Source organism: Emys orbicularis, chromosome 4 (assembly GCF_028017835.1).
Source record: "Emys orbicularis isolate rEmyOrb1 chromosome 4, rEmyOrb1.hap1, whole genome shotgun sequence".
Lineage (NCBI taxonomy): Eukaryota > Metazoa > Chordata > Testudines > Emydidae > Emys > Emys orbicularis.
The window spans coordinates 141103077-141126648 of NC_088686.1; the positions used below are offsets into that span (position 1 = coordinate 141103077).

At 51.8% G+C, this 23572-nt stretch overlaps 1 protein-coding gene across 1 annotated transcript in view; it reads left to right on the plus strand.

Moving 5' to 3' along the window:
- The first annotated feature begins 843 nt into the window (after nt 1-843).
- ATP2B4 (ATPase plasma membrane Ca2+ transporting 4) overlaps nt 844-23572 on the plus strand; it is a 96938-nt gene continuing 74209 nt past the window's right edge. The window contains exon 1 of the mRNA XM_065403992.1: nt 844-1394. The gene's annotated coding sequence lies outside the window, so the exon portion shown is untranslated. The remainder of the gene's footprint in view (nt 1395-23572) is intronic.

The window sequence follows — 23572 nt, forward strand, 5'->3', positions numbered from 1 at the left end:
GGAAGCAGGAGGATTTGATATATACATTTTGGACTACTTGTCTCCTACTGTTTGCAACTCAAATTTTTGGCTGGGGCATGAGATCTCAAAAGTGAAACTGACTAGAAAAAAGTGAAACTGATCAGCCTACTTTTCACTGTCCAACCTGAGTGAAAACACAACCTAAACCATCACCAGTAACAAACTATACCCCCTATCTTGCAATGACCTCTGCCTAGGCAAAGCTCCCCTGCACTAATGTCATGGCAGGATTGGGGCCCTAGATTCTTAATTTCTTCCCATTTTACTACTCCAGGCCCCAATCCTGATACCTAATCCACATGGGTGAACCCCTGGGCCCGGGCCCTCTACCATGGATCATAATGGAATATTTACTAACCCAGGGAAAATTAGGTAGAAATGTCTTTTTAATGTTTTTCAGTAAACTGACAGGGTGCATGTACTTTTCTTCTGCTTTCACTGAGTTTGTAAAGATAGGAGGCCTGGCAAGAGATGGCAAGGAAAAATGAGCAGTGTAGCGTGTGTCCCGCCCCCCAAAGATTAAGAGAGCTTTCTGCAACACCCAGCCCTACCATAAACCCCACAACCCTCCCCCCAGCACTGATCTCCCCACCGGTTTCCTGCTGAGATCTATTAAAGGTGTGTGGGTGGGGGGGACTCTCGGAGAAGGAAGATCTGCCTTTTGCCTTTCCCCCTTAAAAAAGCAGAGCCGAGAACCAGCAGCAGCGGGGCTGGGACTGTGGCTTGAGGCCACCTTAAGAGACTTCCTCCTCCTCTCTGGGATGGGGTGAGGCTGGCTGGGGTAGGCAGTGGCGTTGCTATGACAAGCATTTTCTTAAGCTAGCGCTGCTCGTGTAGGACTCGCTCAATTTGCAAAGCGCTGGCTCTGAAAACGGGGAGAAGAGAAGGCGAGGGAGAAGAGAAAAAACAAACCCAAGCCTCGTCCCTATCTGCTGATTAGCTTCAGTGCAGAGAGCGGTGTGGGTTTGCTGTTTTTTTTCCCTTAAAGACATTCAGCGTTAAAGGACATTGGTCTCTTTCCAGCTTCCTGCTTCCCTCCAAACTTTGGGAAGAGCAAAATCAAGCGAAGAGGGGGAGTGGAAAAGGAGGGGGGGAAAGCGAATCCAGGAGTTTGGGATTTTTTTAACCCCTTCCCTTCCATGGAAATCCAGGGGGTTTTCCCCGCCAGTGAAAGGCTGGATTGCTGGAGGCGGAGGGAAAGCAGCGAGAGCAGCCGCAGCCTATGAATTGATTCAGTCGTGCAAAGCCATTGCATGGCCGCTTCCCCCGCCCGCAGCCTGCTCTTCGCCAGACTGAAGCGCCCCAACTTGGAGCAGCTGGGCGGGTGGTAATCCTCGGGCTGGAGGAACCTCGCCTCCCGAGCCAGGAGCACAGTAAGTGGTTTTTCCTGTTGTGCTGGCAGCCTTTAGCCTCTGCCAGTCCCCTTCCACCATGCATGGATTTGCTGTTCCACGCAGGGTCAGGGGCTGGGTGGGATTTCTCTCTTTTGGGGGCGGCGGCTGCCTGGCTTCCTCTCTGGCTGAGGAACAGGCACAGAATGGAAAACTGTTGCAAACATATTTTCCGTGTCTGTTTCTCTCTGCTCTGGTGCTAGTTGTCCGCAGAGCGAAAGGAGGCAGAAGAGAGACTCTCACCCGGGGAGGCTGGAAAGCAGAGTTGTGTGTCTGTCTCAGCTTTCTCAAATCGCTGGTTGCAGCAACACGAACAGCTTTTTTTTTTTTTTTTCGGGGGGGGGGGTGAGGGGAGGAATTCCTTTCTCCACGGAAATCAAGCCGATGACTCGCCCAGCCCTGCCATGCTTGCAAAAACAGCCCCTGGGAGCCCTTCGGAGTTTGCAAGTTATAATTAGCTGTGGAAAATTTAGGGAGTTCCCTTAAGTGGAGCTGGCTCTAAAACCGAGAGAAAAGCTCTGTTGTCTGGGTGGGAGGGGGGGCTTCTAGGAGAGAGTATCCGGGGCGCGGGGAAGGAATATTTGTAAAAAGGGAAAGTGTTGTGCTTGTGTGTGTTTAATCAGGCTTAGGAGGGTGACGGGGCTGGTTACTGGCTGGGTTGGTTGACTTATCAGACGCAGGGGGGCTGGAACAATTTTTATAGAACGGGGGGCCTGAGAGCCATTGAACCAAACTGTAAACCCTGGATATAATAGACCACAAACCACTTCAAGCCAGGGTGTGTGGTAGCACCCCCAACACCTAGGATCAGGGGAACTTTCATTTTTATGGGGGGGGGGCCATAAAGCAGAAGCCTCTGGTCCTGATGACTTGTTTTTTTGGCAGGTTGGGGGGGAACTTCCCCACTCCCTGGACTCAGATCTGATCAGCTGATGCAGCAGTATTTTCTTGTGCATTTTCATCCTCAATTTTTCTTCCTTCCTTCTACCCGCCAATGTATCTTGCATTAAGCGCCTCTTACAGAAAAGGGCAGGGAGGTGGTAGTGGAGCTGAATCCAGGCCAGCGTGGAAGATTTCTCCAAGGAGAACTGGGCGGTGGAAGAGTGTTGGAAGCTAGCAAGCCTGCCCCTATGAAATAACCGATAGCTTAGACAGTAAAACAGGCAGTGTGTAATTCTGCTTACCTGCATGTGGGTGCCTGCCTGGCTGTAGCAGACTGCAAGTTCCCTGGGGCAGGGGCTGTCTCTGGCTGTGTGCACTGGAAACCTGAGCCTGGCTGGGGCCTCTGGGCACTATGGTATATAAATAAGGTGTGTGTCCGTCCATCATCCTAGGCTCTAGCTTAGTGACATGCTACTTTATTGGGAGCACAATGCTGGGTCTGTCACCCCTACTGTTGAGCCTGGCTTCATTTGAGAGGGGGAGCTCAGTCCCCTGCCCTGCCTCTCTTAACCCCCTCCCCACTGGGAGGGCTGCCAGGCAGATGGGGAAAGTGCCAGCTAACTGGGTGGGGCATGCAGGGATGGGGTCAGAGAAACATTTTGCTCTCCTAAGGGACCCACCAGTGTCTAGTCTATAGGGGGATTTGCCAGGGGAGCAACAGGACGCAGTGGTCTGGCTGGGATGCTGTGCTGGGAACATGTGCTCCCAGGGCGCTCCTGCTGCTAGGGAGGGTGTCAGCTGGTTCCGCCACTGCAGAGTTCATTCATCAGGGAGATGGCTGGGGGCACTGTGTGTGTGTGTGTGGGGGGGCTGCCCTCCCTCCCTGCTCGCACATGATCCTGCTGTGTCACAGCCTGGCATGCTGTGGCGCAGCAGGTGGGATGGGGGATGCTTTTAAGGAACAAACAGGTCAGGGGAGGGGGGCTCAGCCAGGAGCCAGCAGGTTGCCCCACATCTTAGCAAGAGACATTGGGGGCAGGGGGCAGCTCCTGGGGGTGCAATGAATGACCAGCATGAGGACCGGATGGAATGGGTGGAGGGAGAGGCTGCTGCCTCCAGCCCTTCAAAGCCAAGGAGGAATTGCACACTGTGGGGTACAGAGATGAGGGGCAGAACAGGCCAGCTCAGACCACTGAACTGGCCCAGCCTGATTTCCAACAGGTGCTAAGATCTGGCTTAGCTCCCCTTTCAGAAGGGTGGGGTGCTTCCTCCTTGCTCCCCTCAGATCTCCAATAGGGGGTTGTGGGCAGGGTTCCATCCCAGGGGGACACAGCAATGACTAAGGGAAGGGAGTGTGGGGCCTATGCTGGCAGCAGAGCTAAACTATTCCTGGTGGGGGGGTGGGACATGGACAGATGTGGGTTCAGGGGGCACACCTCTCCTTTATGCCACTCGACAGAGGATCCCACCCTTGCAGCAGGGTGCTCCAGGGCCCCCTGGGTTCAAGCCCTGCAGTCTGACCCCACTGATCCATTGTGCTGGAGTGGGTGGATACCTGCAGCAGGTGGGCAAGGAATTGAAGGTGTCTCCCTCTGGCCTGCAGCACCCAGGCAATCCTGGTTGACTCCCCACCCACCTCATGGCAGGTGGGAAGGAAGAAAACTCCAGCCGGGGAGACTCCCGTCTGTTATTACACTTCTCCTTGGGAGAGCTGCAGTCATAAGCCTCTCTCCGGCTGCTGCTGCTTGGTGTCTGGGTGGGTCTCCCTGACCTTGTTAGCCTGCCCTTGGGATCACAGGGAGCATCACCATCTGGATTCCCCATGTCCCTTTGTTGCTCAGGAGGGGTCACCCATGTCTTGTCTGGTGGTCTGGGGTGGCTGGCTGCATGCAGCTGCAGGATAGGATAGTCATTAGAATGGGATGGGTGGTGTGCATCTTCCCCTCTGGAGTGCTAATCCTGAGCAGTCTGGCTTCAGGCACTGGTGAGAAGAGGTTCTCGTGATCTCAGCTGGGTGATGTTGACCCATGTGGACTGGAACCATCGGCACTGTAGCTGGTCACTGTTGGGGAAGGGTCGAAATAGCTGTGGGGCGGGGGGCTGCAGGTTGGGGTTGAGGTGCACTGTCTGGCAGGGCTGTGTGGGAGTCCAGGACTGAAATAGTGGGGGGAGGGGAGGAAGGGAAGAGCATCAGGTGTGCTGTGCGGCAGCAAGCGTTGAGGTGCCCTGGTAGGGCTGCGTGAGCACTCAGCTCTGGAACAGGCAGGGATGTCCCAAGTATATTGGGAGAACCAAGCTGGAGCAGCACAGGGCAGACATGTGGGTGGGTGGACAAGCGGGTCCTGGACTAGTAGGATGTGTTTCAGGGTGGGATTGTGGTGCATTGGCTGCGCTATATGGGGGCAGTTTGCTCCATGCCATGCCTGGCTCTACCACTCCCTCCCTCCTGTCTCTTCCCATCCGTCACATCAAATTAAAATAAAAAAATAAGCAAATAAAGCAGCAGGAAGAGCTGGATTGCAGTCCACATGGCTGGCAGGCAAATGACTGAGAATAAGTACTCTTCTGGCTCTTCTCTCTGCCCCCAGCACCCTTCTTGCTGCTTGGTCCTGTGCTCTGTAGGTTGGGAGCATTCTTCTGTCACACTGAGCATCTGGTTTGAATCTGCATGCTTTGTGGAGTGGCTCTTCTTGTTACACAGCTGGGAGGAATGTGCAGCAGGAGCAAGGCCCCCTGTGCTCAGTTCACAGGCTCACTAACCTGCCCCAACCCTTGCTGTTCACTTGAGGGTGATGCTGAGGGTCTCCCTGCAGCTCAAAGAATTAGAGGGAGCTTCTGGGGGGGAGGTTGAAATCTGGGTGGTCCCTCCCTGCTTGGCAGAGGCAAATTCAGACCAGAACTGAAAGTAAAGGGGAAGGGCGTGGGAGCTGGTACAATGGGTTATTGTCCTTGTATCTCTGGGGCCGTGGGCTTGAACGGGGCTTGGATCATAAACAACATTAGTTTAGTAAAGTTGATGGGATTTTTGTCTGCAATGCAACACACTGCATTAGCATACACCATGGTTGTCAAGAGTCTGTGAGGGAGAGGAATTGCAGTGGGTGAGTGGGGCTACAGGCTGGGATTGAGGTGGATCACCAGAGCTTGGGACTGGAATAGTAGGGAAGGTTGCAAGTCAGGCTTGAGGGGTGTGGGGAGCCTGGGGTTGGAACAGCAGTGTGGGAGGACTGGGTCAGGCTCAAGATGCATCGACCGAGTATTGGGGGGAGCCCAGAGCTGGAATATGAATACAGTGGAGGGTCAGGATGGCGGCCCCTCAGCACAGCCAGGCAGGAGGACTGGAACAGGACAGGAGCCGGGTGTGGTGGCAATATTTTGCAGGCTGCCTCTGCCTGGCTCCAATCAGTGCCCTCAATCCTTCACTTCTCTGAGCACTGAAATGCACCTAAATATTAAATGAGGCCGACACCCCCGCTGCCCTCACATCCCAGTCAGAAGCAGTGGCACGAAACTCCCTTCCAGTGCCAGCAACTAGTGAGGTGCTGCTGTGACCTCTGACCTGGCTGCTGGGTGATTCTCCCCAGGGAATTGCAAAGTAAGATACAGGAAAGGGACAGTTTGGGTGTGTGTGTGTGGGGGGGGGGTAGGACTGCACCATCTCTGGGTCTTGGCTTGGGGGGTGATTGTGGGTTTCTTTCTTCTGCTGCTGGCTTGTTGGAGGCCGTGCGTAGGGAATCCTCTCAGCTCCTGTAGAGTGTCCAACAACCCCAGAGCCTTTCCTGAAACCAGTTGTGATGCCCCTTGACCCTTGCTGAGTTCTCCATAGGGCACCTGTCACCATGGTTTCTAGGTGTTGGTTTGTGGCAGGTAGAGGAACCCTCTTCTTGGTTTCCCAGCAAGTGAACAGCCCAGCTGTGCCAGGGTTGGCATGAAAGGTGCCCAGTCTGTGTCCAGCGGGGAAGGGGACTTTTGCTGTCTGTGCAGGGCATGCTCCTGGCATGACTGCCCAGAACTGAGCAGGGAAATGCCCTGCCAGGCTGCTGTGCTCCAGGTGGAGTGGTGAGAGGCAGCAGACTGACCCCTTTGGAGATCAGTCCTCTGCATCTGTGGAGCAGAGGCAGGGTGAGCATCCCCTGGGCTCTGAGCTGGAGGCCCTGCCTCTCTCCCCAGGGCAGATGGGAGTTCCACATCCAGTCTGTTCAGCTAGTGATGTCCCTGCTGAGGCTGCAATGTTGTGACATGGGCACCAGTCTGGCCAGATGTGCACTAATACCCCTGCTGGGAGCACTCCTGGGGGAAGGAGTGGGGGTGGGGGGAGATCAGGGGAGGGCCTTTGATGGCAGCAGGAAGGGGCGAGGGTTACTTGGTGATACTGAGAGCCAGACAGATCTCCCCTTCCCACTCCAGACTAAACATGGGTCCTTCCAAGTGGGAATTCCCTGCCCTCTTAGTCTGTAAATCCAGGTGTCTGGCTGCAGATCTGCCTGTTGTCAGCATGCCCAAGGACTTGTCTGTCCCAGGCAACCCAAAGGTCCCACCAGGGCTATTCTTGTGGCAGCATTGGGAGTCCTAGTGCAGACAGGCCGCTGGTGCCCAGCAGCACATTAATCACTGGGTCCTCAAGACCTGCATCAAGCAGGTGGCTGAAGCTCCAGTGCCTGTTCTACACTAGCCCTCCCGCTGGCAAAGGCAGTGGGAGATTTGAGTGGAGAAAGGACTCCTGTAGCTGCAGCAGAGGAGAGCGAAGCCAGCGTGCAGGAGAAGGCAGGGAGGGACTGCGCTATTGTCGTCTAGGTAGGAAGAAGCTGGGTGGAGCAGCTGCTGTGAATGGAGCTTGCTCCTACTCTTCCACCCCAGGAGTGCAGTTCCCAGAGGCCCTGGGCTGCAGGGCTGCCTGCACTAGATGAGCCTTCTCCACATTTTCTGTTGGCCTAGCCCCATGCACAGGAGCAGCTGCAGGCATCCTGATGGCTCTGTTCTAGAGTGACCAGATAGCAACTGTGAAAAATCAGGATGGGGTGGGGGATAATAGGCACCTATATAAGAGAGAGCCTCCAATATCAGGACTGTCCCTACAAAATCAGGACATCTCGTCACCCTACTCTGTGCCTACCTTGTCCTCCCACCCACCTCTGCCTGTTTTGGATAGCTTGACTTGGGGGCAGGGTCTGTCATCTGTCCCTTGTCTATAAAGCACCTAGCCCCTTGGGGGCCTGATTCCAAAAGTGGTACTCTTGTAGTGTAACTTGTAGTAACTCTGCCATCCAACCCATGTGGGAGCAGGTGGCCAATGCACCAGCAGCTGCTAGCAGACTGTGTACTTGCATGTCCCCCAGTGCTGCAGTCACAGGTGGGGCTGACATGGTGACAGTAGTAGGGAAATGTAGCCTTGACTAGGCCTGTTTGGTTTCTCCAGTGTCTGCCTTTTCCTCCTCCCACTGCTCACCTTGCATCTGAATGAGCGGTGGGAAGGGGGTGCTGTACATCTCTCTGGGGACCTGGAATGGGGACACCTTCGGAGGAGACTTATGGGCTGGCTGCATCTAATCCTGCTGTGTCCTAGTTAGGGCCTTTCTGCACGAGCAATATCCTCAACTCAGCCATCAGTTTAGCAGCACTGGTCTTGGGGGGGCCCCAAGTGCTGATGAGGATGTGCCAGGTTTTGCACTGAGTGGACTAGTCAGAAATTCTTACTCATAAAGACCCCCTGAATGCCATCTGCACTAAGGGTCAGTACTGTTGCATGGACACCAGTTGTTGGCTCAGGGTTATCCCTGAGCATAGACAAGACCTGCTTTAGTAGGAGGCAGGCTTGGGGGAGCAAAGCTTCTTTGACCCCATTTTCCTTCTGCTCCCCTGGGCTCCACAAGGCTGTTTCTCTTTGGGCCGGTCAACTGCAAAATAAGATGTCTGGGAGGGCCCCAGTACAAGAGTTTTCTGGTTAACGTTGCAAAAGTGGGCCTAACAGTGTTTCTCATCCATGCTCCAGCCCCAGGCTTTCCATAGCTGGAATGCTATTAGGGGAGATGATTACATCCCATTTACTGAGCTGGTCTTGACAGCATTGGGGAGCTTCTGTTTTGTAACTGCATCCCCCAGCAGGCTTGCCCAGCGATGCCAGTGATGTTCTTCCACTCTCTGTTGCTCCATTTTGTGTGATTTCCTCTGCGCCCATCTGTCCTTCCTCCACGTTCTCTCTTCCTTCTACTCTCATGTCTCCTGTCTCTTGTATGCAGCCCTGGGAAGGGCCAGCCAGGGCTGCATACATGTCTGGACAAGTGCTGCTCCTCCCAGCCAGGGAAGGCTGCCCTCTGCTCTTCCATGTACCTACATAGCTCTAGGAATGTTAGCTGCGGGGGGGCAGGTTCAGATAAAGGAAGCTGGGGCTAAATCTCCTCACAGGTTGCAGAGGAGGAGAACCAACACAGTGGCCCAGCTTTGCTGATTCTCCGCCCTGGGTGGATCTAGCAGCTCTGACTGAGCTTGCTACCTGCTGCATCAACAAAGCCCTCAAGGTTGTTTTTATATTTTGGCACGAGAAGCCACCTGGGAGGGAGCCAAGTGGCGAGGGATTGGTACCTGCTTGGTGAGTTCCCCTGCTGGGGATTCAAAGGTAACTCCAAGTAATAGAACAGAGATCCCAGGACCAATGACAGAAAATTGCCGTTTAAATACAATGAATGCACCATCCTCTGGCTTTGGGAATTCCTGGACTGGGGGAAGAATTTCCTTCCCCATAGACCTTGCCCCAGCCTGATATTTCTAATACAAGAGTACCTTGAGGCTCCAATGGAGATTGCACAGCACCCAGTGCACTAGGCCCCAAACACACAAGCAAGAGACACTTCTGGCCCAATGAAGATCTGGTAGCCCAGGCTTCAATATGGGCTAGCTGCCTGAGTAATTGGCTTGTCCAGAATCCCAGACTGGCTTGTGCAGCCTACTCTGCTGTGGCTTTACTGCTCTTAGGCTACTAGATCAAAGCTACTTGGGTAGGTCTACACCTGCTGCCATCCCACTTACAATTGCAATGTAGACATGCCCCAAGTGACTAGCCCAAGTGGCTCAGGGAATCTGTGCCAGAGCTGGGAACTGAACCCAGTTCACTTCAATCCCAGTCCAGTGCCTTGGGCACAAAACAGCCTTCCTTGCCTCTGGTTTTCTCTTCTTGCCATTCACCCTCCTGTACTTCCTAGCAGGGTTTGCCACTGATGATGGTACCAGTACCTGAAGTGCTGAGATGCTCCTTCACAGAAGATGTCCTTAATAGACCTAATGGATGATCTGCCTCCTTGGAGGAGGTGGTGGTAGTGATGTCTAATGGTTACACAGCATGTCATTCCAAAGGTCCTGAATAGAGCTGGTCCAAAAACCAGAAAAATTCCTGAAATTTCAAAGCTGGTTCAATTTGCAGGGCTCAAAAGAACCATTTCCATGCCCAGATTTTAAATGTCTGTTTTTATCCAGTTTAGTTTCGATGCTTTCTAGATTGTGCATGGGAGGATGGCATGAGAAGGGCTGTAGACCCCACATGGTGGGGAACCATATGTTGGGAGCTGGGGGGAATAGGAGGTTCAAAGTGCACATGCTAGAGACCTGTGGGATGGGAGAAAGGGGTTCGGAGGGCAGGAATGTAGGGGATGGGGAAAAGGGGTATTTACTCCAAGGACAGGGTGAAAACTGAGTGGGTAACAGTGTCTCCCAGAAGGAGTGGGGCTGTACTGTTGTGCTGGAGGTGGGGTGGGGGGGTCAATCTGAACATCTGAAGATGGCACGTGGCGGTGCCAGGGCTCTACTAGCCTGCCCAAAGTCTGTAGTTTGCATGCATCTGAAGTGAGGTTTTTTTACCCACGAAAGCTTATGCCCAAATAAATCTTCGTCTTTAAGGTGCCACCGGACTCCTTGTTGGTTTTTGTAGTTCACCAAACACCCTTGGCCAGTCCCAGGCCATCTGCAGCCACCTCTGATGTTTACCCAGGTGGGGTGCTTGGCTGAGCACTGGGTGCAGTGTCCCAGTTGCAGGTCCTGTCTCAGTGTTTTCCCTCCATTCCAACTGGCTGCAGCAGCTGCATTCCCTGGCACCCCCTGCCAGGGCTTTCTGAGGCTGAACTCCTAAAACATCTGACTTTGATGCTGTTTTAATTAGTTGCTTTTGGCGTTAATGTGCAGGGATAACAGTTTCCATAGACTTATAAACCTGCCCCTCTATTTGTTTTTTTCTTTAATCAAGGCTTTTTTGCAGTGGGCGAAGGCTTGAGATGCACAAGACACCACAGCCGTTTGCTCTGTGTGGTACAACAGTCCGCCCTGGACAATGGCAGATTAAATATTGATGGTGATAATACTTTGTCTTCTGCAGCACCCTCTGTCTGAGGATTGCATACCTCTTGGTAGATAAGAATGAGTTAAGCCTCTCATCACCCTTGTGTGTAGGGAGTCAGTGTTCTGTTTTACAGATGGGGAAACTGAGGCACAGAGAGGGGAAGTGACTTGCCCAAAGTCTCTCAGCAGGTCAGTGGCAGAGCTGGGAAGAGAACCTAGGTCTCAGTAGATCCCAATCGCATCCTCCCAGCCAATTTTTCAGGCTCTTCAATCCTGCAATAGGGAGTGAATGGAAAGGAGGTGTAGTTGGTGACTTGGATGCAACTTTTCACCCCTCTGTGCCTCAGTTTCCCCACCTGTAAGATGAGGATGCTGCTGCTTTACCTCCTGTGGAGGTGGGATTGGATTGCAGGGGTGGGTTGGTTAATATTTGTAAAGGGCTTTGCAGATGGAAACACTAAGGAGGGTTTATTCCATACACTAATCAATGTCAAAACCAATCATCTACCCATGATCCCTGGAATCAACTCCTGACCCACCTCTAACTTGAGTGACCTGCACATGGATGAGACACGAGGCTGGGGCCATGATGATAGGACTGCAGATGCCCAATCAGGACTTGCAGGCAATTCTATTAGCTGCCCAGGGTGATGGCAGCTGCCCTGGGGGCCCTTCACCAGCTGAAGGGATCATAGGGCTGAGTGGGGACTCCATTTGGACCCTTGCTGTCAGAGTCCTTTGCTGATAGCAGCAGGTTATGGACACTGGGCAGGCCACGTGGGCCAGTGTGGAGAGCACAGCACGGATTCCGGACACCTGACTTTTCTGCTGACTTGGGAGAGTTGTTTCCTCCCTCTGCCTTGTTTTCCCTCACACCTTTGCCGGTCTAGTCTGTTTAGACTGTAAGCTATTTGGGGCAGGGATCGTCTCCCTCTATGTATATGAACAGCACCGAGCACAGTGGGGGCCCTGTTCTCTGCATAGGTGCTATTGTAAATCAAATAAACAAGCGCCTCGTTTCCAGAATGAAGGCAAGTCCAGTTACTCCAAGAACAAATCCCAGTTGACATCAGGAGGGTGGATGGCTTAGCACCTTCCTGTAATCCAATTACCTTTACCATGTGGAAGATCCACTTAGAGAAGTTGAACCCCCACCCCTGGATCTGCCTTTCTATACCAAATAGCCCAGGCTTGAAGGCAACCTTGCAGGCATCCTGTCAACATCCCCTTCCTACCCCTGAAACTCACTGCAGTGATGGGTGCAAGTGGCTATAAGTTTTGTCCTCCCCACTCCCTCCCTCCCTCATGCCTGTGCCGCTTGTTGGTGGGAGCAGCGCGTCAGCTGGGAGCCTGAGCAGGAACAGCTGTCAGAAATGGTAAGGAGCTTTCTGAATTCTTAATTCAGGCGATGATTTCATGTTTCTCTGCATCTCTTGCTTGGCGCACATGCGCAGAAGCGTGGAGTGTGGGTTGGTTTTTTTAGAGAGATTGAGCTACGCCTTCCAAGGAGCTATGCTGATTTACACCAGCTGAAATCAAGCTGAGGATTTGGTCCGCTGACAGCATTCTGTGCTGATGGGGCAGGGGGAACTGAGTGTTGAAGGTGTATGGCAGAGATGAGTCTGTTTGTTCTCAGCAGTCGGACTCTTTGGGCATGTCTACACAGCCAACAGCGCTTTAACGTGGCTGTGTAGTTGTAGCTCCCAGCACTGTAGCTTCACCCCCCTGAGCAAAGAAAGTTTCAGTGGCAGTGTAAACAAGGCCTCTAGAAATGCAGGGCTGGAAGGGACCTCTAAGAGGTCATCTAGTCCAGCACCCTGTGCTGAGACAGGACCAAGTAAACCTGGACTGTCCCTCACAGGTTTGTCTAACCTGTTACTAAAAACTTCAAATGAGGGGGATTCTGCAACCTCCCTTGGAAGCCTATTCCACAGCCTAACTATCTCTATAGTGAGAATTTTTCATAATATCTAACCTAAATATCTCTTGCTGCAAATTAAGCTCATTAGTACTTGTCCTACCTTCAGCAGACATGGAGAACAATTGATCCCTGGGCTCTTTATTACAGCCCTTGAGACTAACTATGCCCAGTTTTCTAAACCTTTCCTCACATAAAACCTGACCTAAACCCTTTATCCATCTTTCCTAAAGGGTGGCACCCAGAACTGGACCCGGTACTTCAGCTGGCAAATAACACCCAACTGCATCTATAGCCAGTGTGGGACAGTGTCTCAAACTCCTCTTAGCAACTCAACTCAGGCCTGTTCTGCCAGGGCTGTTCCAGGCTTTTGGAATTGACTACAGCAGCTCCACTAGGCTGAGCACTGTACAGGTACACAGGGGAATGTCTGCCTGGAAGAGCTTACGATCAGAACAGAAAAGACAGACAAGGTGGGAGAAAGGAAGGATTTTTACAGAAGACAGATTTAAGTGAGTTTCCTGAGGTCATCTAGGAAGTTTATGGCAGTGCTAGGAATCAAACCCAGATCTTTAGAGTCCCAGGACAGTGCCTTAAACACGAAACCAGCCTTCACCCCTCTCTCAGAATGGGGGTCCTCTGCTTGCTCTGGGGAGTGGTGCCTTTAGTCCCCAGGGCTGCCAATACTATGTGTAGTGGAGGAATCAAAGTGGAACTAGGACGCTGCTCCATACAGATTGGTTCCTTGGCCTGCTTTCTGCCCTCAAGTTGGGGGAAGTGGTAATAGGAAGCAGCATTTCTGAAACCTCCTTCCTTGCCAACGGTCAGAACGGAGAGATCCGCTCACTGGCTCCTTGATTCCCAAGTCTAAAAATAAGCCTGCTGGCCCTTGGAATGATGAGACTTCATATCTGTTATGAGCGCCCCAGCCCTGGAGCTGCATGGGGGGGCTGGTAGAGAATCTGAAAAGCCAGGGAGGGGCTGGAGGAGGTGGGAACCCCAGTGTGCTGGCAAGGGACCCTGGATTTCCTTCCCATCTCCTGGGTGTTTGGGTCTGAACTAAAGCACATGTCCTCACAGCTTTCTTAAAGGCCCAGCAGTGACTCCTGAGTGACCTTTGCTCTTTGATCACTAGATCCAAGTTGTGCTCAGATTTTCAGGTCTGTCTCAGATTTCAGACAAGGTGCCTGACTTTGCAGAACAAGATTTCCCAGGAGATGTGTTAAGGACCCCACTGTAACTGCTGGAGCTTTCATGTCCCCATGACCCATGGTTATAAAAGACAGGCCCCTTTCCTCTGCTTCTTCCCAATCACCCCCATGCTTCTCTGCATTGACTGCCATCTGTCCCATTAATCCCAGTTGTATCCATGTCCTGCACTCACCGGTCTCTCGTTTGCCAGTGCAGCTTGCTGACATCAAAAGACAGAGCTCAAAACTGAGATTTCTGCAAACTTTTCACCCTGCCCCACAACCCCGGTTTCCTCTTCTACCATCTCATCACTGCGAGAGACTTAAAATCGTTTAGTGTTTAACTATCATGCCCCTTGTGTGTGCAGGGCACCTCAGCCTGTGCTTGTCTCTTGTCCCTCCCCTGGCACTAACTACTGAAAGCAATCCCTGGATTGTTTTAACACTTAGCTGTCGTGGGCAAATCCAGGGCCTGCCGAGAAGATGCCATTAAACTTGGGTCAGGAAAAGTTACACTCCTACCTCCTGATTCTCCTCTCGTGCATGCTAGTGTAAATCGGCAGTAATTCCACTGTAGCCAATAGAACAAAAGGGAGAGAGTTGGCCCCGCTGTGTGCTTTCTTGCTGTGCTTTGCATTTAGTTTCCTATAGAGAAGAGCCAGAACCCCAGGCTGAGGTTTCTGATCTCAACTGTCTGACCACTTATGCTGGACTCCACCTCCAGTTTAGACTCATTCCATTTTAACCACATAGCCAGAAAAGAATTCCCTAGCCACTGGGGTAACTAGTCAGTTCCAAATTGTAATTAACACCTCTCCTGTGGCCAGTAAGATCTCCAGGGCAGGGACTCTTGTTTTTCACACTGGAAAGGACAATGGGTGTTCATGGGCTCTGTATAACTTGGGTTGTAAGCTCCTCAGGGCAGGCTCTTGTACATCTCTAACACTCCTTGCAAATCACTGGCACTAGATAGAGCAGATCCTACATTAAACTGCAGTTAAAATGTCACTGCACTAGTCTATTGCTCTCCATGATGCCAAATGCAGTTTGCTCTGCTCATAAGTTAAAAAGACTTGTTTGTCTCTTTCCTAATTGCCAGCCCTGCAAACTCACCCTGGGATCTGAGCGTCAAGCTGGGTTTTGTGCCTCATGCGCTCGTACCCATTAATAAGCATTTTGCAAGTGGAACTTAGTTAATAATTCTCAGACTCTGTGATGATTAATCTTTGAACTCCCTAGCCTAGACAGATGTGTGACACAGATTAGAACTGAGCTTGCACTCCCATAGCTGTTTTACCCTAGCACTTAGGAACCTCAGGCATGGACCAGAACCCCATTGTGCTAGGCACTACAAACATGCAACAAGAAGACTGTCCCTACCCCAAAGAGCTTGCAACTGAAGTATAAGACCTGACTAATAGACATGGATAGATGGGGGCGTATTAGCCAGCCTGGTCTCAGTGCACTACTGTTCGAACTGTTCTCAAGTTGTTTGTGGGCATGTTGGCAAAGTGGAGTTTTAAGGAGGCATTTGATGGAGAACAGTGAAGTGGTTTTGTGATGTTCACAGAGCTCCTCCCAAGTGTGAGGGGCAGCATGAGAGAGAGCATGAAAGCTTGTTTGCAAAACATAAGTGGGCAATGGCAGCTGGCATCATGGGCCGGTGGGAGTGGACATTTTGATAGTGAATGAGAGATGATGGGGATGGTCCATGAAGGGCCTTGAAAGAGAAGACCAGTCACTTCTGTGGGATGAGCTAGAGAAGGGTAGCCAGTAGGGGGAAGCACAGCTGTTGGCTCTGCAGTGCTAACAGAAGTTAAAAGAATAAGACTATTCATGCCATTAGTCTCTTATAAGGCACTGAACTGGGATTTGGGAAATCTTGGTTCAATTCCTACCTCTGCCACAGATTCCCTGTATGGCCTTAGATAGAGGAAGTGATTTGCCTATCTGTAGAATAGTGCTAATACTCCTTATCTCACAGGGTTGCTGTTCAGATAACTTAATATTTGTTCAAAGGTCTTATATGGCCCTGTACAGTATGAAGTGCTGAGCAAGAAAAGACCTGTACAGTAAGAAAATGCCTTTTTTACATTTTTTCCATGACCACATATTCATGTGACAGCCAAATGCTACAGACACTTTCCAAGAACTTTGTAAAAATGCAATTTATAAAAATGGAGTCTCCTTTTAAATGAGCAAGCAAGGGCCAGCTTTTCAGTGACATGCATTTTGACACACATGCTGCTTTTATTTCCTATGTGCTTCTGAAACTTTGGACCTACAAATATAACTTGGCCAAATCTCCCTTCATAAAGGGGCTTTAGCCAAAGCGGTGACATTGGCAGAAGTGATGAGGTGAAACAGAACTCACTCAAGGTTAGCACCACAATTAGCCTGTAAAGAGGGGCATACTCTGTACCCACTCTCTTCTGAAAGAGGAGGAGCTGGAATAACATCTGAAAAACTGGTAGGATGGCTCCTGTAATCCAAGACCATGTTTTGGGTCATGCCTTGGAAAAAGGACACTTTGGAAGAGACCACTGATTTTTAGGTGCCCAGCTTGACTCCTTGAGAGGTTATTTTCAGAGGGTGAAGAGGTTAGTGCTTTCAGGAAAATCAAATCCCCTTTAAAATGTCTCCACTTGGGTATCTAAAAATGGAGGCACCAAAAATGGAGAATTCAGGCTGTACAAATCAATACATAACCCTTACTGTGTGTCTATATACATCTGCATGCTCATGTGTATTTTGATGGGTACAACATGTCCTGGTGAAGGAAAGGGCAAAATTTAGAGGAGGCATGTCAATGTTCCTTAGAAAACAGAGAAAACTGTTGGGAGTGAAGAAGTTAGCTGAGAATGTACTTGGAGGAGGTTCTGGACAAGGAGGGGCTGTGGTGGAAATCTGATATAGTTTCCCCCCTACCCCTGGATGGAGGCGAATAAAGACCAAAAACATCATATTGAGGAGCTGAAAGTCACAGGCTTTGATACTCATGGGGAACTTTAATTACCCAGACATCTGCTGGGTGACAAATGCAGTTAAACATGGCTCATGGGGTGGGGACTCTTACATGCTTGCCTCGCCCAGCCACCAACCCAGTTAACGGCATTGTTCAAGGGCAGAGGATGGAATGAGCCCTGGTGACTGGACTTTCTCCTTGCCCTTAGGATAGGTCCCCATCAGGTCAGAGCTGAGTCATGCTGGCCGGGTGGAGGGGAAATTAGCCCTGTCACTGCTCATGGTGGATCTGCTCTGTGGGGAACCAAAGGCCTTCAGTCCCCAGGGGTCTCAGTACAGCACCTTCCACCAGCCCCCAAAGCTGCTTAAAAACCTCCTTGAAAGGGAGTTGAATCTTTGTGGAAAGTGCCCTGGGGGGTGTGGGCTTGCCAGCATTCCTTGAAACCAGTAGGATCTGGGGGGTAAGTCAGCCTCTATGGCCTTTCCCCTGGAAGAGCATGACTAATACTTAGTCCTGCTGTGAGTGTAGGGGACTGGACTAGATGACCTCTCAAGGTCCCTTCCAGTCATACAATTCTGTGGTGGTGTCCCACCGGGCAGTGTTATGGGGGCACAGTGCCCACAACTGGTGCCAGATTTTCCTAAGAGCATGGCATCCAACATGCTGAGCTCTCCTGACGATCTGCCCCCTGTCTCTGGCTTGCCTGAGGAGTCTGGCAGAGCCAGGACTTGAGCCATCGCTGCCTTCACCACAAGACCCCACCCTTCTTCCTAGTTTCGATGCCAGCAGCTGCATCCTCCTGCTAGCACCCCTCCCCCAGCCCCACCAAGCCCTGTTTTATGTGCTGGAGGGTGAATTCCTGCAGCAACTCACCGGACCTCTTTAATTTTTCTAAATCTGCTATCGGCGCTGTCTCAAACACTCTCACCAGCCACCTGATGAATCTCATTTCATTCCCTTCTTTCCCTCTTCTCGCCTTTATTTATCTTTGCCTCTTCTCTTCTTCCTGCTCTCCATCTGAGCCAACCATCTGCAGTCAGTTGCACTCTGTCTTCTCCAGGCATGGCCATGCATCTCAAAGTGCCAGCTCCCCTGAGCACCGGATCCTGTTGCTTGTTTATCTGGCCTTACATGGCACAGTGTAAGGTTCATATTCAGCAACGGTCAATGGTTCCAGAAAAGAGACTGGGTGGAGGCAGGGGGGAATCTTTCCACCTCATTTCCTTCTGCCGCCCTTCCTCTGCAGTACCTGCCTGTCTCTCTGCAGGGCAGCTGGCGGGGAAATCCTGCCGTCACTGACGTGTCCTGCAGTCAAACGTGTAATGCATTAAGTCCCTGCAAGATGCTGCAGATTACACTGACTTTCTGCAGCACAGGGCGGTTCGTTCTGCAGTGCTCTACACAACAATCGGGACTGCCAATGCATGGGCTCTCAGCGGTGCTATGTGTCGCCTCTGGGCAGATTGTGCAGTTGTCCCAGAGGTCTGGGCTGGAGGAAAGCTGGGGAATTGTCCTGCCTGTAGCACTCAAATGTATTGTCCTTTCCAAAGATAAAAGGAGATGGCAGGTCAGATTCCCCTCTCTTCAAACACCCCTTCCTGCTTTCTCTCCCAGACAGAGGACAGAACAGCTGTTTGCACAAGATTGTGGGGAGTCTGCTTTTATGGGCTACAGGGATAGTTGGGCATCCTTGGTAACTGCTTCTAGCTCACCCCCTATTGCTCCATCTGCTGAGGTGGGAACCCCAGCATAGTTCCTTCATTTTTTTTAAACCCTGCTGCAGATCCATCCCTGGTGTGAGGCCTAGTGATCTGGGAATGATTAACTCACGTGGGCTTTTCAGCTAGATCATTGCTTATATTTGTTTCCCCAGAAAACGGGGGGGGGGGGGGGGGAGAATTCACCCAACCATGTCAGAATTTCCCCCATGTTGCATTCAGCTGAGGCTCAAGAGGTTGCTGGGTTCCCTCCCATTGGCCTTTAAACTGGAGAGCTGGCTTCTTGCTGGCATTAATGTGCATCTTTTAAAGTGCATGAGATGTAGGACCTATGTAACTATGCTCCTGGCTGACTTAACCTCTGGATCTAAAAGCATCAGCCGCCTCTGCTAGAGGTAAAGGACCTGGTCCCTTAGACTGGCCCACGGTAATTAGACCTGTTTCCATGTTGGAGATGCACATGAGGACCTTTTACCCCAGCACTTGCAGCCTGGCTGTGTCCAGAGTGAAACATGCTTGTGCACGTGGGCTTCTAACTATGTTATGAGAACCTTACTATAGCCCTGGTCTTCTCAGGATTGTGGCACAGATCCCTTAATGTCCATGACAACATGGTTCGGTCTGGTCTGCCCATGCAAAACCCAATCACATTGCTGACCCTCCATCACACAAGCAGTGCTCCACTGACTTCTTTGGGACCATGTGTAGAACCAGGCTCCATCTGGGCCCCATTGTAACAGGCTTGGAGCACCCCTGGACTGGAAGTCCATGCCCTAACATGACTGCAATTGCAGACTGCACCTGACTTGCAGAAGTAACTGAGGCTGAGACGGGTCACTGTGGGGAAGGTTTGAGTTCCCTGCTTAGAAGACAAGAGAGGAGGGCTGCCAGACCTCTGCTGGAGTCACCCAGTGAGTGACTCAGCAAGCAAAGATTTTTCATTAATGCAAAGAATGGAAGTCAATGGGCAAGACTCTGCTGCTGGTCACACAGGTGTAAGCTATTCTTCCGAACGTTTGCTGCAGTATTTGAACATTTTCTGCCCTGTCTCCTCGCTCCCGCTCACTTCACTCTGCTGAACCTCCCTGCAGTTTGAAAACTGCCCTGGGGTCCTGCTTCTGCAGAGCGTTTGATCTTCAAATTCGCCCCCTGGATGGGAGTCTAAGGGTAGTGTCAAGCAGTGACACAGAAGGGATTTGTGAAGGAGCATGCCACAGCTGTTTGTTCCAGTTCAGTGTGGGATGACACTGAAAAAACAAGGAAATGGAGGAGCTGTAGCATCAAAGGCATGGGTGCCAGGTTACTGTCACGGTCTCTGCTTTGCAGGGTTGTCAGCAGTGGTAATATTGCCAGGAGGGGGTGCAAGCTCCAGGAATCCTGCCCAAGCAGAACTCAATTAGCAATTAAATGGATTTGTGCTAAAGAGGAAGACCTCTCTCCCTATTCCTCCACCCCCTCATAGTTTGATAAATGGAAGTGGAGAAAAATGGTCAAGTTTCAGAGCCGGGTGTGAGCAGGAATGTAGGCTGGGCCTTTGCTGTTAAGCCAGTAACCCTGGCCACTTAGCATATTCAGTAAAGATCTTTCCTACAACTGCCTGCCTACCATGCAGTTTATTGCTAATGATGCCTTCTGACACTCAGATTGCTGCGGTAATCGCCTGCCCTATCCCTTCTAAAGCGGTCACTATCCACAGATTATAAAGTATCTAATCCCTAATGCTAAAGGTTTGCAAAAGGCAGAAACTATTGCAAAGCTTCCCTTAAATGGTTAAAATGCCAAGGGGTCCAACCTGTGCAAAGTTATTAAAATGTCCAACTGTCATCCTACATAACCCCATGCTGTGCAGAGCTCACAGAGCATGTTCGCAGGGGCACCGTAGTGGTCTCTCCTCTTCCTGTTTTTTTGCATTGTTTTTTCCTTCCCCTCATCTCCCCACACACATCCAGAGATTCCAAGCAGAGGCACTTTATTTTTTTTATTGTGTTAGCACTTAGGAGCCACAGATGTGAACCAAGACCCTGCTGCGCTAGGTGCTGTACAAACACCAAACAGTCCCTGCTCCAAAGAGATTACAATTGAAACGTAAGACAAGAGACAGCAGGGGGGATACCGACAGGTTGGGGAGTACAAGGAAACCATGACAGCGTTGCTCCCCATGACAGGCCGTGGTCTCAGTACACCAACAGCCTAACTGTCAAGTGTTGTGGTTTTTTTTTGTAGGCCTCACTGTTCTGCTGTATGGATTTTGGGCCGATGGCCAACGGATCAGGACTGGTAGACGGGTTACTTAGTACAGCTAGCTGAGCTAACATTCTATCTCCCCGAGAAGAGAACAGCTCCGGTGGCTCATTGCTTTTGGTTCAAGGGCAGACAAGTTGGGGAGGTCTAGCTCACATCAGCCCTGAACTGTGACAGAGGGCCCCAAACCCTGCTAACAGGAGGCTCGCATCTGCCCTGCTGTGACTGATGCCCTCCTGCCTCTAGGATCTACCCCTGTGTCTGCAGCTTTTCCGTCTTAAATTGAATGACCAAGCCTCAAGATGCATAACCCAACTCAGTCCAGCCTGCCCCTAAACGGCTGCTGAACAAAATCCCTTCCTGACAGTGGGACTAGGGAAAATTCATCTTGTTACTATCGTTCCCTCTGTCTACACTACCAAGCTCCTTGGGGTGGGGCAGACATACATGGCCTCTAGTTGCCACTGTCCTATCAGTGATGATGTGATAGTCAGCACTGAGCTGCTAGAGGGAGCTTTGGGGGGGGGGGGGGGGGGGAATTCAGAGGCCCTTCATTAGAAAGGGAAGCTGGAGATGGAAGAAGTGGAGTCACTGCACCAGGGCAATCAACCCATCTGCTAAATGGAAGGGCATGAGATGGGTGATCATGGCTCATGACTTCAGGTTGGTGCTTAGGAAAGGGGTGTTGGGTTTTTTACTTCTATTTTGTATTCATGCAGCTGGGAACCTGTGAGGCATTGCCCAAGACAGGAGCAAGAAACCACATGATGGGGTTTGGGATGCTGCTGCAGTAAGTGGGAGGAGAATTGTAGGTCCCGCTGTAGGCACAAAAATGTGAGTTTAGAGGCATGTTGAAGGTATAATTGGGTGCGGGGGGGGGGGGGAGAGAGAAGAGAAAGGAAGTACAAGTAGGCATTTAAATGTCAGTCTGTTCTCTGCTACCCTGCTTCAGTGGGAGTGGCTCTGGATTTATTCTGGGGTAACTGAATCCAGCCCAGGGTGTGGAAAGGGAACAGGAAAAATGCAAACGCCTGGATGCACTGAAAGAGGAGACCAAGGCTTCCTTAGCTCAGGCTTCCAAAATCCTCAAGGTGGCAGTTCCATCCCAAGCGCACGGTAAAGCAGAGCCCACCACAGGGGTGGAAATCAAAACATGCAGGAGCCTCCTTGAAGTCAGGGTGAGCTGCAGCAGCACCAGTCGCTCTACAGGTGTAAGTAGTGTCTACGTGCAGGCCTTGTCTTGGGTCAGGGAAGAGAGGGCTCTTAAATGTGCTAGCACTTAAAGCATGCTAGTGTTTAAAAATGCATATGCACCGTGGGTAGGCAGGTCCTAATCTCTTCAGCAATGAGAGCTGGTTGCAGGGTTATGCTAGGAGGCCTGTGGTTGACATGGGGAATGAGCATTAATGGTCAACTGGCAGCATGTCTTGCATCAGTCCCCATTTCACCTGCCTGCCCCTGCTCTTAACAGGCTGTTGCACTAGTTGCTCCAGCAGTGATTGGTATTTATTCACTTATAAACCAGTGCACATGCAGTTGTGGATGTTAGTTGAAACCTGGCTCACGTGGGCTCCACTGTGCTGGGAAACTTGCAGGCACAAGCTGAACTGCTATAAATAGTTTGTCACCGAGCAGGGCTTCTCCCAGCTCCAAACTACACACTGTCATGCCCAGTCTTTTCAGAGGTTTATTTGTTTTTGTTTACTTCTATTAAGCAATCTTTTTTTAACTCCTCACTTCCAGGCTTCAGCCCCACCTCTCTGACCAGCTCTGCCCCCTCTCTGGGACAGTAGCCTCAGGGCTGTCTCCCTGGGCACCTAACCCAGGAGTTAGTGCTACTGTCTCCACTATGGCTTTCCCTCCCCAGGCACAGGCTGTCCCGAGCCATCACCTTCACCCCCTTCCACCTCCCATTTGCTGTCCTCTGTAGGCCTAGGGGTGGCCCCCAGCCTCCTTGGATTGGACACCGCTGTTCTGAACCTGGGAGGCTGGGCCTAGTCCACCCTGTCTCAAATGCGGCCACCAGGGGGTTTCTCAGCAGCCACTACAGCTTCCTGGATGGTGGTGGGGGATGGGGACATCCCTGTTGCTCCTGGATGTGCCACTCTGCACATCTCTGGAGACAGGTGGGGCACTACACTGAAGGAGCAAGGTGAGTTCTCTACCTGTGTGTGTGTGGGGGGGGTGGGCCTAGTGGGGCTCGGATTTCAGCCCTGGGTGGTTGTGCAGTGGGGACTTAGGCAGCCTGGCTGCAGAGTAAGGCTCCAGCCATGGGGCTTCAAACTCCAACCCCTGGCCATGCAGCGGCAGGCTCTGATCTCTTGCCATGTGGTGCCCGACTCCCATTCCCACCGGCGGCTGCTGGCCAGGAATCAGAGCCCCCGCCACGTGGCCAGGGGTTGGCATGCGCTCTGACCCTGAGTCCAGCAGCTGCTGGCCCTGGGTGCAGAGCCCCCAGCACTGGCCTCAGGCTCTGGCAGATGTTGGCTCTGGATGCTGATCTCTAGCTGTGGCCATGTGGCAGCAGGCACAGCCCCCACGTGCCAGCCCCAAACCCTGGCAGCAGCCAAGCCCCGGTGGCATGCTCTGATCCCCAGCCCTGGCCATTGACCTTGGGCTCTGCTCCTGGGTGTTGACCCTGGGTTCTGGCAGGTGTTGGCCATGGGCACCAATCCCCAGCCATGGGTGCAGATACCCAGTAGTGGGCACCAGCTCCAGCTGGTTCTGGACCCTGACCTCCAGTCCCAGTCATGCAGCAGCTGGCTTTGGCGGGTGCTGGCCCAGGACACAGACTCCTAGCCCCAGGGGTGGATCTCAAGTGCTGACCCCCAGTCACACAGCAGGAGGTGCCCCCAGGCACACAACTGCAGGCACCAACCCAGGGCACCAACCCCCCAGCCACAGGTGCCAACCCACACCTCTGA